We start from the raw sequence: 18,936 nt of genomic DNA on the forward strand, positions 1-18,936 counted from the left end.
GCCCCTAACAGAGGTGGGAGCTGTATTGGTTCAAAGTCTGAGTGGGAAAGAAAGTTCTATAGAAAGTAACCACACAGGGCAATCTAATTATAATTCTCAACTGGTCAGGTCTAGGTGAACAGTCATGCCCCAGGCATATATCTGTAGGGAAATATTTATCTTTGGCTTAAGCAAGCCCTGTTCATTGTTCTTGTGCATGTAGGTTAACATACCTTTGAAATGCCAGAGTAGTCCTCTTTCTTTCAGACTCCTTGGAAGCAACCACTCTTTTTTTAAAGAAATATATTTTATTGATTTTTTATAGAGAGGAAGAGAGGCATAGTTAGAAACATCAATGAAAATCATCGATCAACTGCCTCTTGCACACCCCCTACATGTCCTTGACCAGAATTAAACCCGGGACCCTTCAGTCTTCAGGCTGACACTCTATCCTCTGAGCCCAACCGGTTTCAGTGCAACCACTCTTAAGAAAGCACAAAACCTTATAATCCAATCCCTGTCTTATTTTCTCCCAACTTCATGTAATCATTCTTACATATCCTCCTTAATTTCAAATGTATGGCAGAAAATGCAGAGTGGGTGCAGGCCATAGTCAACAGTGGTGATGGGGATAGCACCAGTGGCCCAGCTAGCAAGGTGGCAGGCACAGTCAGGATCAGAGGTAGGCTAAGAGGCAAGGGCACTGGTGTGTGGGGGTGGGGGTGGGGGGCTGATGATGATGGTGTCTAGGGGGTGAAAGATAGCAGATGTGCTCAGCATCCTGCGACCTTAAAGGAGGAGATCTTGGTGAAGGGGGACAAAGTCATCTTCAGTGGCAAGTTCTCTTGGCCCAAGAAGGTGAAGACCAATTATGTGGTGTGGGAGACTGTAAAGAAAGGCCAACCCAGGGAGTACCACATGTTGGATTGTATCTTATTTCTACTTAATAATGTGCACCTTTCTCATCCTGTTTATGCCTGACACACAGCCCCTGAAAATATCCTTGTGATAAGAAGGTATGACCAATAGAAGTACTTGAATATCTCAGTGGTGAAGCATCAAAGTCAGCAAGTATAGACTGAAGCGCCCTTGTAGAAATAAGTCTTCAGCGACCTACTCAAGTCAAATGAGCTGTAGTTGAAGTTTTAGGAAGAGCAAAGAAACCACAAATTGAGGAGAAGAGTGTGTGAGCCTTGAACATTAACTGTTGGATTTGTTTCTGTCCAGTGGTTTGGGGGTTCACTGTGATAGGACTGGAGGAGACCATTAACAGTGATGGCTACAGGTTTGGACACAGTTAATGCCACCTCCCTAGTGGGGACCAAATAAATGAGTTTGGAGGAAACAAAGATGACCAGAGAGGACTGAAGAAAGAAGAAAGAGATAGAAGAATAGCAGAAACTGGGTAATTCTTCTGCAGAAGTTGATGAAGAAGGAAAACACATCAACCCTTACATTCCTCAGTATGTTTCTTCAGAGCCATGGTATATTGATCCATCAAAAAGATCTAAAGAGAATTCCATAACTACTAAGTACTGCAAGGACAATATGAAAACTGGGGTCATGACACACAAAAAGAAAGACTGCCTTAAGATACTTAGGCAAGTTGGAGCAAAATTTATAGGAACTAATATAGTTCCAGATGAATATGTCCAGTCTCAGCTGATGTTTGACTATGGTGGATAGAGGGATCAGTGGAATGGATACAATCTAGAAGAACACTAGGAAATTATAGAATAATATGCCAGAGTTGATCTGGCAAAACAAAACACTGAAAGCCCAGAAACCCAAGGAAGAATTAGCCTCAGGAAAATTAGTGGAACTGACTAATTCTCCAAAACACCAGTGGAAGAAGAGGAATCTAATTTTAAAGTGGAAAAAAAATCATAACAGTGAGGATGAGGATGAAGATAAATATGCAGATGATATTGACATGCCTAACTGAACTTTGATTCTAAGAAACAGGTTACTGTTTGGAATCTCAGGACTCAAGAAGACATTGCAAAATATTTCTGGAATTTAGATCCACATTCTGAGTACTATGATCCCAAAACTAGAGCAAGGAGAGAAAATCCCTATGCCAATGCAGGAAAGATTCCAGGTTAAGTGAGCTCTGTGGGAGAGAACTTTGTTAGTTTTATAGGTGACACCATTTCAATGCCTCAGACACAGTTGTTTGCATGGGAAGCCTATGATAAGGGATCTGAAGTGCATCTTCAAGCAGATCCTACCAAATAAGAGCAATTGTGTAAGTCCTTCAAGGTTGAAAAAGAAGACTCAAAAAAACAGCAGAAACAAAGCATCCTGGAAAAGTATGGTGGCCAAGAACATTTGGATGCCCCTCCAGCTGAATTGCTTCTATCTCAGACAGAAGACTATATGGAGTACTCAAGGCATGGGATAGTCATTAAAGGACAGGAGTGAGCTGTCATTTGTTCCAGATATGAGGAGTATGTGAAGATCCACAATGACACACATATCTGGGAGTCTTATTGGTAAGAAGGCCGATGGGGGTACAAATGCTATCACACTTTTGTTAAATAATCCTATTGCACTGGAGAAGTTACGAAGGAGATTGCAATTTCAGAAGAATATAGTTAAATGATATAACTGGAGAAGAATTTGTTTTAAAAAATCTTAAATCCTCATGAAGATGCATCAGGAAAAACTAAAAGAAGAGATGGAAGAAGAAGAAACATCAAAAGAACAACTCAGATAGTGATGACAAAGAAGAGAAACATGAAAAATTAAAAAAAAAGTCACTAATTGCAGAGGAGGCCCACTTCATGTCTAGGAGCTCATGCATGTTGATGAGAGGAAGCGGCCTTACACTAACCTATATGAAACTTGAGGACCTACACAGGAGGAAATGGAAGCCAATAGAATAAAGCATCAGAGGAAGGATAGCCCCGTGGCCTGTTTCCTTGGACAGTAGTAACTAGTTGTAGAGAGTCACTCATGATAAACACAGTTGAAAATATATTTTTTCAGCTTCTTGCCAATGACTGTAGATGGAAAAGTCAGTGTCTGCTCATCTTGTTGCCTGACTTTAATAAAGCTCCCAGAAGTCTAATAGTAAATGCATTCCTTTCTATGCTGAAACAAAGAGGAGGTACATTAAAAGCAGGTTAAGGCTTTTATTTCCAACTAGAGGCCCAGTGCATAAAATGCATGCATGTTGTGGGGGCGTGTCCTTCATCTCAGCCTGCATCCTCTCCAATCTGGGACCCCTCAAGAGATGTCCAAATGCTTGTTTAGGCCCAATCCCAGCCATCAGGATTGGGCCTAAATGGACAGTTGGACATCTCTCTCAAAATCCAGGAATGCTGGCTTACCACTCCTCACCTGCCTACCTTCCTGATTGCCCCTAACTGCTTCTGCTTACCAGCCTGATCACCCCTTAACCACTCCCATGCCAGCCTGATTGATGTCTAACTGCTCCCCTGCCAGCCTCTTTGCCCCCAACTTCCCTCCTCACCCCTAACTGCCCTCCCCTGCAGGGTTGATCATCCCCAACTGTCCTCCCTTGCAGGCCTGGTCCCTGTCATCTGCCCTCCCTTGCAGGCCTGGTGCCTCCCAACTGCTCTCCATTGTTTGCCTGATTGCCCACAACTGCCCTCCCTTGCAGGTCTGGTCCCTCCCAACTGCAATCTTCTGCTGGCCATCTTGTGGTAGTCATCTTATGTCCACCTGGGGGAAATATCTTTGACCACATGGGGGCAGCCATGTTGTGTGTTTGAGTGATGGTCACTCTGAATATTACTCTTTTTTAAAATATATATATTTTATTGATTTTTCTTACAGAGAAGGAGGGAGAGAGATAGAGAGCTAGAAACATCGATGAGTGAGAAACATCAACCAGCTGCCACTTGCACACCCCATACCAGGGATGTGCCCGCAACCAATGTACATGCCCTTGACCGGAATCGAACCTGGGACCTTTCAGTCCACAGACCGGCGCTCAACCGCTGAGCCAAACTGGTTTCGGCTGAATATTACTCTTTTATTAGATAGGATAGAGGTCTGGTGCATGGGTGGGGGGCCAGCTGGTTTGCCCTGAAGGGTGTCACAGATCAGGGTAGGGGTTCCCTTTGGGCATGGGCAGCCTGAGAGAGGGGCCTGTGATGGTTTGCAAGATAGCCATGCCCCTGGTGATCCAAGAAGAGGCCCTGGTATCTGGAATTTATTTACCTTCTACAATTGAAACTTTGTAGCCTGGAGAGGAGCCCAGACTCCTGCTAGCTCCCTGGCGGCAGCCATTTCTGTTGGAATTTATTTACCTTCTATAATTGAAACTTTGTATCCTTGAGTGGCAGCCTGGGCCTGCCAGGTATGTGGAAAGCTTGGCTTCCTCTATTGCCTGGGAAACACAAGCCTCTCCCTCCTGCTCTCCGTGGCTGCAGCCATCTTGGTTGGGGTTAATTTGTATACCCGCTCTGATTGGCTGATGGGCGTGGCTGGTGGGCATGGCTTATGGGTGTAGTGGAGTGAGGGTTAATTTGCATATTACTTTTTTATTAGATAGGATTTTATATTAGTGATATGGAAAGAACCCCTGGCTGGCTTGCTCAATCTCTCTCTCCATCATCATCATCTTCCACTCAATAGTTATTAAGGCTTAAACTTTATTTTTATTTCAATTTTATGGCCCTTTATCTAGTGTTTGACATTTTAAAGGTAGATTAATTACTTATTATCAAAACTAGGGATTCATATTTTTCTAATTAGTAATAATTATAATTGTTATTTTATAGTCATTTTCTTTTGCCTTCTAAGGCTTTTCTGGTTTTTATCTAAAAAAATCTATCTGAAAGGAAATTTCTAGAACATGTGAATAACTTCATCCTCTGTGGTAATAATTCTGTTTTTCACTCATTTATAAAAGTTTATTTAAAAAATATTTCCCAGTCTCTTACACCCAGAACTAAATGAGTTAAACTTGTGAATGAAAAAAACAAAAAACAAAAACAAAAAAACAAAAAAACAACAACAACGGTTTTGTCATTCTTAAATCAGAGTTGACCAATCAGTGTTAGATCTTTTTCCATTTTGGGCATGAGCATTTAGACACAAACATCCTTTCCTTTATCATAGTGGACATTGTTTGTGATGCTATATATTTTTTAATTGTGATTGCCTTTATGTAACAACCATGAACACTAAATTTGATTTTAAAAGCTTGTAGAATTCCCTTATACCAAATATTTGTATCCAGTAGGTGTCAGTTTGTAAATTTTGCAAAAGCAAAACCTAAAGTTGACAGTTTCTTCAAACAATTAGAAGGATAACATGTAGGACTACTCAGAACTGCATTTGCCACGATCCTCTAGCCTCTTCTAAGAACACTGTGTAAATAATACAGACAGAGAGAACAGGGTCTGTGAAAAAAAAAACTACTTAAAAATCCTTGACATGAGAATATTGACTTTTAACAACTTGCTGGTTTTTCTGAGTTACCAAAATCCACTAGGATACTGCATTAAGTTAGCATCTTGGAAATAATTCTGGTGGGAGAGTAACTGAATTGAATTGTAAAGCACTATGGATATCTGCATGGTATCTAAATTCAGGCTGGTATGAAATTAAAACAGCAATGAAAATAGATCTAATTCTTACCCACTTTAAGAATGTCAGAAGTTTAAGTTTTCATATTCCACCTTTAACATAGGATAGTTCAGCATAAATCTGAGACTGGCATTTATTTTGTATCTTATTTATCTAATGTTATTAAATATTTATCATTTACAATAAAAAAGAGTGAGCCTTGATAAAGAGAGATGGGCTGCCTGCTTGGGGGTCACAAATAAGGAATTGTACAGACTGGACAGATTAGGTCTTTTTCTGAAGCTATGTCAGTGGGAAAAAAATGCTGCAATTAAAGCCAAAATTTTGGCTCAGAAAAGATCTACCACCAATGCTGACTTAGATAACCACATAACCCCTCTCAAACAGAGTTTTGTGGATGCTAAGGTAGAAGTGACCTGGGATATTGTCAGCAGAGAGAGAGAGTGTGGAGAACACCAACAACTATCCTACAGAGCATGGGGAAGACCTTTTCAAAGGATATTTTTGCAATTCTTCAGTCTGTGAAAGCCAGAGAAAAAGGACTTGCACCTGAACACAGCAACAGGTCCCAAATGCAGCACCTGTCTCCCACATTGCCTAGTAAACAGCCTACCCCAGCTGCTACAACAGTTATGACCAGGAAAGAAACTGCAAAACTGGTATTTGCTGAAGCAGTTGGATCTTGTTTGGGCTCAAATAAACTCCTAAAAATTAAAGAAAAAAAAAATTCACAAATGTCTCACCAGCCATTGTTAGGGAGGTAGTTTCTCAGATCAAAGTAACATTGTAAATTAATATGTAAAATGCTATTCTTTATTTTGATATTTTGCTTAAGGGTAAAATTGATTTAAAATTACATTCAATAAATTTGGAAATCATGGCTACACTAGAGTGTTGAGATTCAGAAACAATAGGAACAAAAGTTTGTCTCATTAAATGCATATGAAAAATGCCTGAGAAGTTAAAAGTGTAACCTGATCAATTAGTTCACCGTTTTTTTTTTTTATGCTCAGAAAGTCTAGGCCATGCTTTGTTATCAATCCAATGAGCCTCATGACCCATGTGGCCTCCTGTCCCTGAGTTATCTAGTGAGTGATGTCAACAGAAGACATTCCCTCACACAGACCCCAGAATGATCAGGGAAGTCTGACCTCAGTCCCTCTATTTATAGTAAAGGGCTGCCCCACATGAAAATTTCTCTTCAAGCTCCACAGTAAATACTCTCCTGGCCTGAGCAGCGCCACAGCTCTCTCCTCACACAGGGCTGAGGTCTCTGGGAAGGCAGAACTGTGGTCTAGAAGAAGTTGAGACTGCTGGGTCTTCTCCTCTGCCTGGTGACAGCCCTCCAAAGTGAAAGTCGCAAGGGTCAGACAGGTGTCACGGGATGGCAGTGACTGTACATGAGTGACAGGACTGATGCTCCTTGTCTCCAGGTGTCCTGTCTGAGGTGCAGCTGCAGGAGTCGGGCCCAGGACTGGTGAAGCCCTCGCAGACCCTCTCCCTCACCTGCACTGTCTCTGGATTATCTTTAATGAGCATTGGTGTACACTGGACAGGACAGTCTTTTGGAAAGACTGTGGATCAAGGTTATAAGAAGTGTTGGCGATACATACTATAACCCAAGTTTGAAATCTTGATTGGGAAGTCGGTGTTGGGCCAAACACAAACCTCCATGAGGGAGACAGGAGGGCTGGTCTGAAGGGGGTGCTTGGGGCACCAGAGGACACTCAAGCACAGCAATCAGCATAGGCAGGCTAGGCACAGGCTCAGAGTGAGGCTCAGCCTGGATCCTATTAGAGGCTGGGTTTTCTCTTCATGTGACTTTGGCTCCTGGACCTTCTCCTGAATCATCGTGCACAGACAGATCAGCAGCAAAGAGCTGGTCAGTCCTGATGGAACAGAGAGGTCATTTAATAGAAATGAAGTGATCTTTGGTCACAAGCTGAAATATGCAGATGGGACCTTCAACTTGAGGAACCTGAGGGCTTGTGGGCTGTACCCAGCCCCTGCACACAGAGACAATGGCTGTGGGTCCTGTGCAAGGACAGCAGGGCTCCACCCACAACAGCTTCAGAGGCTGAGTCTGAGGATGCCCACACACCAGGGGATGAGATGGCCTGCGGCTCTGATATAACCTCAGTCTAGGGAGGCAGGGAGGCCTCTCCAGCAGGTGCAATGGCCTCAAGAAGCCAGAGAGAAACTGGCTCAGGGTGAGCTGTGTCAGGGAGTGAGGGCTGATGGGAGTCCTGTGCAGGGCAGGGGCTGGGTGGACTGATTCACTCTAGGGGAAGAGGAGAGACCACCAGGCTGCCTCACTCTTGTGTCCAGATATGAGCAGAAGTGAAGGAGGGAGGGCAAAGCTTGAAATATGTCTGGCATCACCACCAAACCTGGGGTGAGACTCCTGTGTCCACCCAACAATTGCAATAATAAGAAGGGAGGAATTCACACATTCCAGTGGACAGAAACCAGCGATGATGAGCCAGTCAATAGGCACAAAGCAGGGGTGAGAGTGGGGTCTGGTTCTCACACTGAGTGAAAGGTTCCACTGTCTGATCCTCGCCTTGTATAGAAGGTCTGAGATCAGCTTCTGCTTCCAGAATCGCAGTTTCTAGAGGGTTCTGAGCATCCTATGTTAGACGTCCTTCACTGGAGCCCTTCTCAAAGGCGTGGATTCTGAATTGCTCCATGAGCTGTAAGGTGCGAACGCAGGGGATAATTGCACTTTCACCTAGGGCTTTATTGTTAAAACACATGGTTATGTCTCTTCAGGGGGTTCACAAGCCCTTTCTTCTGATATCTCATTATTAGGTAAATATCAGTTAAGTGATTTAGTACAAGACACTACTGCTCTGCACTTTGATCCTCCCTCCATCTGTAGTCTTAGCCCATCATGACCTCACAGGCCCCTTCCCAGAGAATCAGCCTCCAGAATTCCTTCATCCCAGAATCTCAGGTGGATGCTGGGAGGGCAGGTCCAAGAATTACTCTATGTGACCAGGAGCAAGTACTTACCTGTCCATTGTGGCCCAGCTCACCAGGTGACCTAGGAGAGCAGCCTTACCTAAAAGCTGATAATGCTGCTGCCTCCTCCCCTCCCAGTGCTGAGGTATGTTCCCTGCTTCATGAGGAGGTCTCCAGGGGACGCCACGCAACACACCCCTGCAGTCAAAGCATGACGCACCTCTGACTCTCCCTGGAGAAAAACTGACATGGTCTAACCTGCATCTGGGTGTACAGGACTTGTAAGAACACGGACACAACAGTGCCTGCTCTTCAAATCTGTGTTTGTATTGTGAGTGCATTTGATCGGCTTCCAGAGAAAGTCACACCCAAGTCCAGAATTCACGTGTGGTCCCTTTCCATGTGGCATGTACAGGGCAAAAGGGGTAAATGTGGATCTCATGGCAAAGAAAATTATCACTGTGTGTGTGTGTGTGTGTGTGTGTGTGTGTGTGTGTGTGTTATTTATTAAACAGAACTGCAGTGAAATTTGGTCACAAGCTGAAATATGCAGACCTTCGAAATGAGGAACCTGAGGGCATAAGAGGCCCCAGGAGCTTCTGGGTGAGGGGAGGGTCTGTGTCTGGCAGCTCCAGGGAAGGGCTTTCAGCTGCACTCATAAAGCCCTGTTTGTGGGTCTTCCTGTGAAGCCATTGAGGCTCGGTAAGGCTAGTTCTCTCCACAGACATCAAAACCACTAGGTGTCCCTGAGGGAGCAATCTGACATCAGGGAACAGCCTCCACAACTGGACTATAGATGCTGAGAGATCAATGCCCTGTGAGTCCAGGCAGGACCCTCCCCTGCCAGGGCTGGGCAGCAAAGGGCTGTCCCAGAAGAAGGTAAAAGGGAGCTGGACAGGGGTTTCCTCTGAGGCCTGGGGTTTCCTCTCTTCATACAAACAATCCAAACTGAAAGTTGGCCATGACTTCTAAGGTGACTCGAATATCCTGCTCTATCAGAACATTTATCCAACCCAATGAGACATGAGAAAAACACACAAGGGGGTGTTTCTATGGCTTCAGGGTATCTGAATTATAAGGAGCTGGCACAGGGATGGGTTTATTAGCTCAGTAGGGGCAACATTTTGGAGACATGCTGATCCAGGAAGAAAACATTTAGGCATCAAAGCCCAGAGCTGGTCCAGGGGGCCCCATGTCACCCAAAAGTGGGCCCACAATGAGGAGCATGTCCTCTGGGGACTGGTTCCTCAGAAGAAGCTCAGGGACCTGGAAGGGGACACAAATTCTTCACAAGAATTAACACTTGGACCCTCAGACTCCCCCTGAACATGGTCCCTGTGTCATCCATCTTCTCTCAGGTGGGCTCAAGACCTCAGCTATGAAATACTCTGCCTCATGAATATGCAAAAGAGAGAGAGTAGACTAGGTTAAATATGGGTAAAGCTGTGCCTGCAGCCACACCTTCTACAGAAGTTCTCACAACCCCTTACTATGGACTGGAGCTGGAGAACCCATTGAGGAAGGACCAGGAAGAGCCAATGAGGGTTTTGATCCACTCCTGTCTCCTCCCACAGGTGTCCACTCCCAGGTGCAGCTGGTGCAGCCTGGGGCTGAGGTGAGGCAGCCTGGGGCCTCTGTGAAGGTCTCCTGCAAGGCTTCTGGATACACCTTCACCAGCTACTACATACACTGGATGCAACAGGCGCCAGACAAGGCTTGAGTGAGTGGGGGAAGTTAACACTAACAATGGAAACACAAATTACACCAAGAAGTTCCAAGGCTGAGTCCACAACCACAGACATGTCCAAGAGCACAGCCTACATGGAGCTCAGCAGCCTGAAAACCGAGGACACGGCCGTGTATTACTGTACAAGAGACACAGTGAGGGGAAGTCAGTGTGAGCCCAGACACAAACCTCCCTGAGGAGGCAGCAGGGCTGGGCTGCAGGGGGCGCCCCAGACACCAGGGGGCGCTCAGGGCCCACAGCACAGAGAGCAGCCCCAGGAGCAGGGGCAGAGGGAGGTGGGATGCTCCTTGTGCATAGGGATTTATTCAAGCTCTCAGCTGTAACCACAGATAATTCTTTCTCCTCATAATCTCGCTGCAGACAACAATGATGGAGGGCCATTATCTGTTTGCAGATGAAATGTCAGCAGTGATGGGGACTCTCCTTCACCAAGTCTTTGTATTTTCTCTTTCTCTTTCTCTGCAAGGAGACCATCCTCAGGGCTCTCATTGTCCTGGGTTTGTGAAAGGTTCCTACCAAGAGAGACCGCAGCTCAGCCCAGGCCCCTGTGTGCTGAGCTCAGGCCCCCTGTCCCCACATTTCCATCTGACAGGCCTACATGCCCCATGTTTCCCTCTGACAGGTCCACCTGGGCCAAAGTAGGAGGATCATTTCCCAGGACCTTTCACCACAGCTCTCCATCCTCCCTATTTTATATTTCCCTCCTGGTCCTCATTCACTCGGGTTGATGTGCAAACCCATCCTAAAATCTGGTTTCAATGATCACAATACATTTAGTCTGATTTGTTCTGTTTCCCTCTGAAGGAGACCCATGTGATTATAGGAATGTCCCACCAGATGGCCAGGATAACCCTTAAGTCAGCACTGTTAGCTCCCTTGTCCCCACCTTAACCTTGTCTACAAGTTCCTGTCATATAAGGACACACACCAGCCCCAATGATGAGAACCTAGATATTCCTGAAGTCAAGGTCCAGCCATCACAGTCCCCTAAGAGTCAGCGCCTTCAGGGCCCCATAGGAACATGGGGACAGGTTTCCTTCCTGGGAGCTGGGAGTTAGTATGTGACAATGTGTGTGTGCACATATTGATCTGTTTGGAATTGAGCCATGACAGTCGTCTGTCTGGGATGCAGGCACAGTAGTTTGGACCTCACCTGGAACCTGGAACTTGGGTTAGTCTTCAAGCCAATGCTTTCTTACCTGAATTATTCTGGATGCTATGTGTGTCTGTTTCAGGGAATAATAAGACAAATTGTACTGGGAAAACAATGAGGAAATCACAGCACAATGAAGGAACGGTCCTGGAGGTGTGCCTGCTCAGATGTGGTGAATTCCCATCCATGGTAATTCATTTTCCTCTTTGGGGTGGCTTTCTAAATTTTGCACATTGGTCCATCCAGTGAATGGGCTTCTAGTCCTCAGGGTTGCCCATTATGTATGGACCTGGTGACAGCACTGCCAAAGGCCACATGCAGACATGAATAGGAACTTGAGAGGGAGCAGATGATTCTTCTGAAATGAGCTGCTGATGAAGCAGGAAATCCCCACATGCCCTCCCTCTCCGGTTAGAACCATGTCACGTGTCCACATGGACACAGACCCTGATGGTGAAAACAAGACAGAACCACCAAGGCTGACCATCCTATGAAATTAGATCCAGGAATGGGAGGTAAGAATAGACAGAGAATAGACAGAGAAAAATAATACTCTTCAGGTCAATAATTGTTTTTAAAAATAGTTTTATTGATTTCAAAGAGGAAGTGGGAAAGAGAGAGAGAAAGAGAGAAAGACTGAGGTAAAGAGAAATATCAATGATGAGAGAGTTCCATTGATCAGCTGCCTTCTGTACACTTCCTACTGTGGATCAAGCTTACAACCTAAGCATGTGCCCTGACCCTGACCGGGAATTAGACTGTGATCTCCTTGTTCATAGGCCAATGCTCAACCACTGAGCCATGCCTATTGGGCTCAATAATGATTTTATTTATATCCAGATGTGATATGCAATTAAAATTTTTATAATCAAATTTCTAAATCTTAAACATAATTCCTCCCTGATCTTTAACAACAACATCACCTAAACACACCTGATCATGATTATTTTCTTCTATATCCCAATGTATGAAACTGGATCTACCACAGAGTCTAGAGAATGAACACCACAAAGTAGATAGTGCAGCTGCTACACATCCAGCACCAAACTCCCCTGAAGGAATAGGGTTTCAATCTCACAATGACATTTAAAGACAAAACTATCATTTCTTACTTGATTTCCTGTAGGTGGCAGCAGATGGAGAAAAGGAATGAGGCAGCAGTTGTCAGAATTCAAACAAAAAAGAATACAGAGTATAGCTATCCATTTACTTACAAATATGAAAAATGACAAACATTGACATGAAGGGATATTATGTTTGTGCAAAAATCAGATTTGCAGAAAGTGAGAAGAATAATTATAAGTAAGCAAATGATGCTGATGGTGGTGATGATGACAATGATGATGATAGTGGATGTGGTATTAGTGATGGTGAGGATAGTACTGGAAAAAAATCTTGATCCAGCCGAGACCGGTTTGGCTCAGTGGATGGAGCGTCGGCCTGCAGACTAAGGGGTCCCGGCTTTGATTCCGGTCAGGGGCATGTGCCTGGGTTGCAGGGTGTGCAGGAGGCAGCTGATCGATGATTCTCTCTCATTGATGTTTCTAACTCTCTATCCCTCTCTTCCTCTCTGTGAGAAACCAATAAAATATATTTTTTTAAAAAGAACCTTGATCCAATGTCACAATAGGAATATGTACTTTCTCCAAAGTTATTGCCTTTTTAAAAGCTCTTGTAGCAACTTATAGTTAGGGTTTTAGAGAATCACTCCCCCAATGGTATCTGCAGAGGAGATTTCTGCTTTCTTTTCTTATAAAAAGTCATTGTGTGGCAATCACCATGTCCACAGAAAATGAGAAGGATTATAAGTAACAAATGGTGATAATGATAATGATGATGATGATGACAAAGATGATGATAATGATGATGATGATAAACATAATTAACTGTGAGAGGAGTTCTGGTCCAATGACATGGCTGTTCCTTATACTGACACACCATCACCATGGCTCCTCTAGTGAAGTGTGTCCACTCTTCCCTCCACTTGTTGACAGATTTTATAATGGAAGCCCCAATGAATTATGAAACTACACTGATTCATGGTGAGACCTAGTTAGTAAAGACCACAAACATATCCAAATCCTTATCCCCTGGACCTGGAAAGGTGTTATCTCATAGAATGGAGACACTGTGAGAAGGTGCATGTAGGAAATAAGGAATACACTTCCCACCAGTTTACATTGACATGTTTCTTATTTCTCTAGATCCCTACCTATAACATTTCTATTTCTAACAAACTCAAATTCATAATTATTAATGTATTTTCTACAACAAGGTAAACTGATCCTATCATGCCCTGCATTTTCTTATAGGTCTTTAGTGGAAGAGGCTTAAATCCTATGTCTACTCACTCTTTCTTGAAAAGAAAGGCATGTTTCTGTCATATGACTCAAAATAAGTCTAGCATCTTCCACTAACCCAGGTTCAAAGTCAACAATATACTATGAAATTTAGCAGCACATTGAAAGGATAATTTACCATGATCAAGTCTTTGAATGCAAGGATGGTTCAACATATGAACACCAATCAACGTGCTAAACTATTCACAGAATAAAGGACAGATATATACCTATATTTCATCATAGAAACAGATATTAAAAAGGAAAAAATATATTTTAAATATCCAGAATACTTTCACAACTGAAATAAATATATTAGTTATAGAAGGTATTATATGTATCTCAACACCATGAAGGCTGCATTTGAGAAGCCAACAAGGAACACAATACTAAACTGAGAAAATTGAACGCTAATCATCTAATATTAGGAAGAACACAGAAGTGCCCTCTGTAACTAATTCTATTCTACAAAACTAGAAGTGCTTGTCAAAAAATTAGGCAAGAAAAAAAAAAAAACTATGTCAGAAAAGACAAGTTAAAATGTTTCTTCTTATCTTTATGCTAATGACATTATGTACCTAGAAAACCCTGAATATTGCACCAGAAAACATATGAAACTGCAAAGTAAACTACATAAGGTACAAAACCAACATACAAATGTCTCATGCCCCTAGGAAATATGTGAGACTGTTTTAGAGGAAAGAAAACTTGCACTTACTATACAACAAGAAAATCACAACCCAATGAAACCAGAATCCTGGATGTGTGTGTTCTCAGTCTTGATTAATTCCTCCGTTCATGTTCCCAGGTAGCTTTCCCTCGAATGTGGCACTGAGGCAGGTGCAGGTTCCAGTGGACTACCGTCATGAGGTACATGGTGGAGAGTGGTACCGAGGGTCACATGCAGACATCAGGTTTCCAATAAAAATATTTTCATAACCTAAACTTAATTATTCCTAAATCATTACCCACATCATTCCCTAAACATACCTTATAAAAACTGAGGTTATTTTATATCCAAATTTATGAAACTGAATCTACAACAGAGACTACAGAAGAAACACAGAAAATGAGGCCATGGAGCTGCTACTTGTCCATCACCAAGCTCCCCTTAAAGAATAGGACCCAGGAGGAACCCAGATATAAACCTCCCTGAAGGATGATACAGTAGCGTTGGTAACACTACATTGAGAAAACAGGTCAATCTCCTTCTATCATCATTTCAACATATGAATGACTGAGTTGTTAACATGCATAATGGTAGAAAATCTATTTATATAAAGAACCAGGGTCCATAAGGACCTAAGGCTTGACCAAGTAGGCAGGGACTGGTGAGTGGGCTGAACTCTAAGAGGTTCCTAATGGTTCAGGGTGTAGAGTGGGAGTGAGGGCATGTGGGTGTGTGCATGAGCGTGGACCCAAGCCACACACACTCACAGGCCTGAACTCACACAGGGCCCTTGGTTATGCCACCCACGCCCCCCTGGACCTCATCTTACAAACCAGGATCCTCCTGGTCCTGCCTCCCATCAGTGAGGTCATGAGTCAGTCTGGAGAAACTTTCTCAGACTTGCTTGGTGCTGGGACTGGATGTATCAGAGCTCATGGCAGGCTCCATGGAGGTTCCTTGTGGCCAAAGATGTAGAGCAGGAGTGAGGGCATGTGGATGTCCACCATTGCTTCTTATGCTCAGAAAGTTAAGGCCATTCTTTGACCTAATTCAAATATGCTTCATGACCCAGGTAGTTCTCTGTCCATGACTTACATGGTGAGTGAGGTCAAGGGAAGAGATTCTCATACAGGGGTCCCAGAATGACCAAGGAAGCCTGACTGCAGGTCTTACACTTATAAGGAAGACTCATCCAAATGAAAATTTCTGTTTAATCTTCTGGGTAAATCCTCTGCTATAATTCCTTCTGGGACTTCGCTGGAGGAATCTTTAAACTCATATGTCCAGTAACTCTCTGTCCATGAAAATTCAGAATATTTCTATCATGTGACTCAACACAACTTTAGCTTCCTCCCCTTACCCAGTTCCACAGTCATGTCCAGATTTATGGGTAGTTTTCCAGTGTTCCCCTCTGGTACCAAAACTTGCTCCAGTCCCTCTGGCTGCTGTAGCTAATCCACATGGACATTTGAGGCTCAGCATTTTGGGGGTAGTTCTTTGTACCAAAACAGAACATCAAAGAAAATTCAGATGAATTGATCTTTCATGAAAGTAAAAACATTTTGGGGGAAAAAAGTGTTTCTCTTAAGAATAGGAATGAGACAGGGATGTCTGCCTTCACCACTCTTATTCAACATAGTACTGGAAGTCATATCCACAGTGATCAGATAACAAGAAGAAATAAACAGCATCCAAATTGGAAAGGAGGAAGTAAAACTCTCATTATTCACAGATGACATCATATTGTACATAGAAAACTCTAAAGACTCCACCTAAAAAATTATTAGATTTAATAAACAAATTTGGCAATGTTAGAGGATACAAAATCAACACCCAAAAATCCATGGATTTTTTTAAATGCACTATTAATGAATTATCAGAAAGAGAACCTTAATAAACAATTCATTTTTATCATTGCAAAAAAATTAAGATACTTAGAAATAAAGGTAACTAAAGTGGCGATTTTTCAGAAAACTAAAGACTTTGAAAAAAGAGAAAGTATAAATTATAAATAAGTAGGAGAGTATACTGCATTCATGGATTTGTAGGATCAACATTATTAAAATGCCCATACTACCTAAAGCAATGTACAGATTCAATGAAATCCCTGTTAAAATACCAAAGGCATATTTCACAAAACTAGAAGAAATAATCCAAAAATTTACATGGAATAAAAAAAGATCCCAAATAGCTGCAGCACTTTTGGAAAGGAAAACAAAAATAAATTTGGAGGAATAACAATACCTGATGACAAGGTATACTACAAAGCCACTTTAATCAAAACAGTCTTGAACTGGTGCAAGAACTGGTATTTACATCAGTGGAAGAGAAATGAGAACCCAGAAATTGACCCAAGCCATTAGGCTCAATTAATATTAGACAAAGAATACAAGAGCATATGATGGAGTCAAGACCATCTCTTCAATAAATGGTGTTGGGAAAATTGGACAGATACATGCCAAAAAAATTAAACAAGACCACCAATTTACATCATACATAAGAATCAACTCAAAATGGATAAAAGACTTAGATATTAGTTGTGAAATCATAAAAATCCTAAAAGAAATAATAGGCAACAAAATCTCAGACATCTTTCATCCTATATAAAGAGATAATATGGAAATTGGCCATCACTCTAACACACAAAATGACAGTCCCCATGAGGTGAAAGATGGCCACCCCCATATACAAGATGGCCCAGTAAGGGAGAGCACTTGGGAGGGACCAGGCCTGAAAGGGAGGACAGTTGGGGTGATCAGGCCTGCAGGAAAGGGCAGTTAGGGGGTCACTAGGCTGGCAAAGGACAGTTGTCAGCAACCAGACCTGCAGGGCATGGCAGTTGGTGGGGGTACCAGGCCTGCAGGGAAGGACAATTGGAGGGAACCAGGCCAGCAGGGGAGGGCAGTTAGAGGTGACCAGGATGGCAGATAGGGGTGACCAGGCCAGCAGGGGAAGACAGTTAGGGGCAATTGGGCCAGCAAGGGAGCAGTTAGGCATCTATCAGGCTGGCATAGAAGTGGTTAGGGTGTGATCAGGCTGACATGTAGGTAGAAGAGCAGTTGGGAGCTGGCAGTCCTGGATTGTGAGAGGGATATCACACTGCATGTTTAGGCATGATCCTGTTTAGGCCTGGCCCCAAATGGACAGTTGGACATCTTTCACCGGGTCACAGGTTGGAAAGAGTACAGATTGGGCTGAGAGACACAAACACATCCCCATAAATGAATTTTGTGCACTGTGCATCTAGTAGCAATACATTTACATATACATCTGCTAGGGCATAAGAAACTAAGGGAAAATAAACAAATGGGCCTTCAACAAAATAAAAAGCTTCTGCACAGAAAAAGAAGCCATCAACAAAACAAAAAGAGAGCCAACTATATGGAAGAACACATTTGGGAAGTATACATGTGATTAAGGGTTAATATAAAAAAATACATAAGGAACTCATATAACTTAACCAATGGAAGACAAACAACTCAATTAAAAAATGGTCAGAGGACTTAAATAGGCATTTCTACAAAGAGAACATATGATGACCAAGATACATAAGAAAAATTGTCCAAATTACTAATCATCTGAGAGATGCAAATCAAAATGACAATTAGGTATCATCTCACACCAGTGAGAATGACTATCATCAACAAATCAACAAATGACAAGTGCTTGTAACAATATGAAGAAAAAGAAAGCCTAGTACACTGCTGATGGTAGTGCAGACTGCTTCAGACATTATGAGTTTTCTCCAAATACTAAAGATGGAACTGCCATTTGATCCATTGACCTACTTCTAGAAATATATCCTAAAGGATCTGAAAGACCAATCAGAAATAATGTATGCACCACTATTTCATAGAAGCACAATTGACAACAGTTAAGATCTGGAAGGATCCCAAGTATTCATGAGTAGATGAGTGGACAAAAAAGCTGTGGTACATTTATACTATGGAATACTATGAGACATTAAAAGGTTCTTTTACACTTTGGGACAGCATGAAGGGCCCAGGAGAATATCATGCTAAGCAAAATAAGTCAGTCATAAAAAGATAAGTATCACATGATCTCACTCATATGTGAAACCTAATGAACAAAATAAACAGATGAATAAAATGGATGTAGAGACCTAGAAGCAAGGACAATATTGGGGAATCTCAGAGGGAAGTCAGGGAAGGGTGGGTGGGTGAAAGGAGATCAGCCTAAGAATTCATATGCATATATGCATAATCCATGGACACAGACACTAGGATGGTAAAGGCATGGGACAGGCTAGAAGGGGTCAATGGGGAATAAAATGGACATAGGCAATAATTTCAACAATGAAGATTTTTGTTAAAAAAAGGATTAGAAATTGGACCCTCAGATTTCAGTGGGCATAGTCCCTCTGTCATTCATCTTATCTCAGGTGGGGTTAAGACTTCAGCTAAGAAATACCCTACCTCATGAATGAATATAACCTAAGTTATGCACAAAATAATAAATATAACCTAAGTAGATTAGGTTAAATATGGGTGAGTCTGTG

The 18,936-nt window shown here is 42.7% G+C and overlaps 1 pseudogene; it reads left to right on the plus strand.

Moving 5' to 3' along the window:
• The first annotated feature begins 1,177 nt into the window (after positions 1–1,177).
• On the plus strand, positions 1,178–7,097 carry LOC123653009 (annotated as a pseudogene).
• Positions 7,098–18,936: the final 11,839 nt, after the last annotated feature.

Source organism: Pipistrellus kuhlii, unplaced genomic scaffold (genome assembly GCF_014108245.1).
Source record: "Pipistrellus kuhlii isolate mPipKuh1 unplaced genomic scaffold, mPipKuh1.p scaffold_m20_p_25, whole genome shotgun sequence".
Classification (NCBI taxonomy): domain Eukaryota; kingdom Metazoa; phylum Chordata; class Mammalia; order Chiroptera; family Vespertilionidae; genus Pipistrellus; species Pipistrellus kuhlii.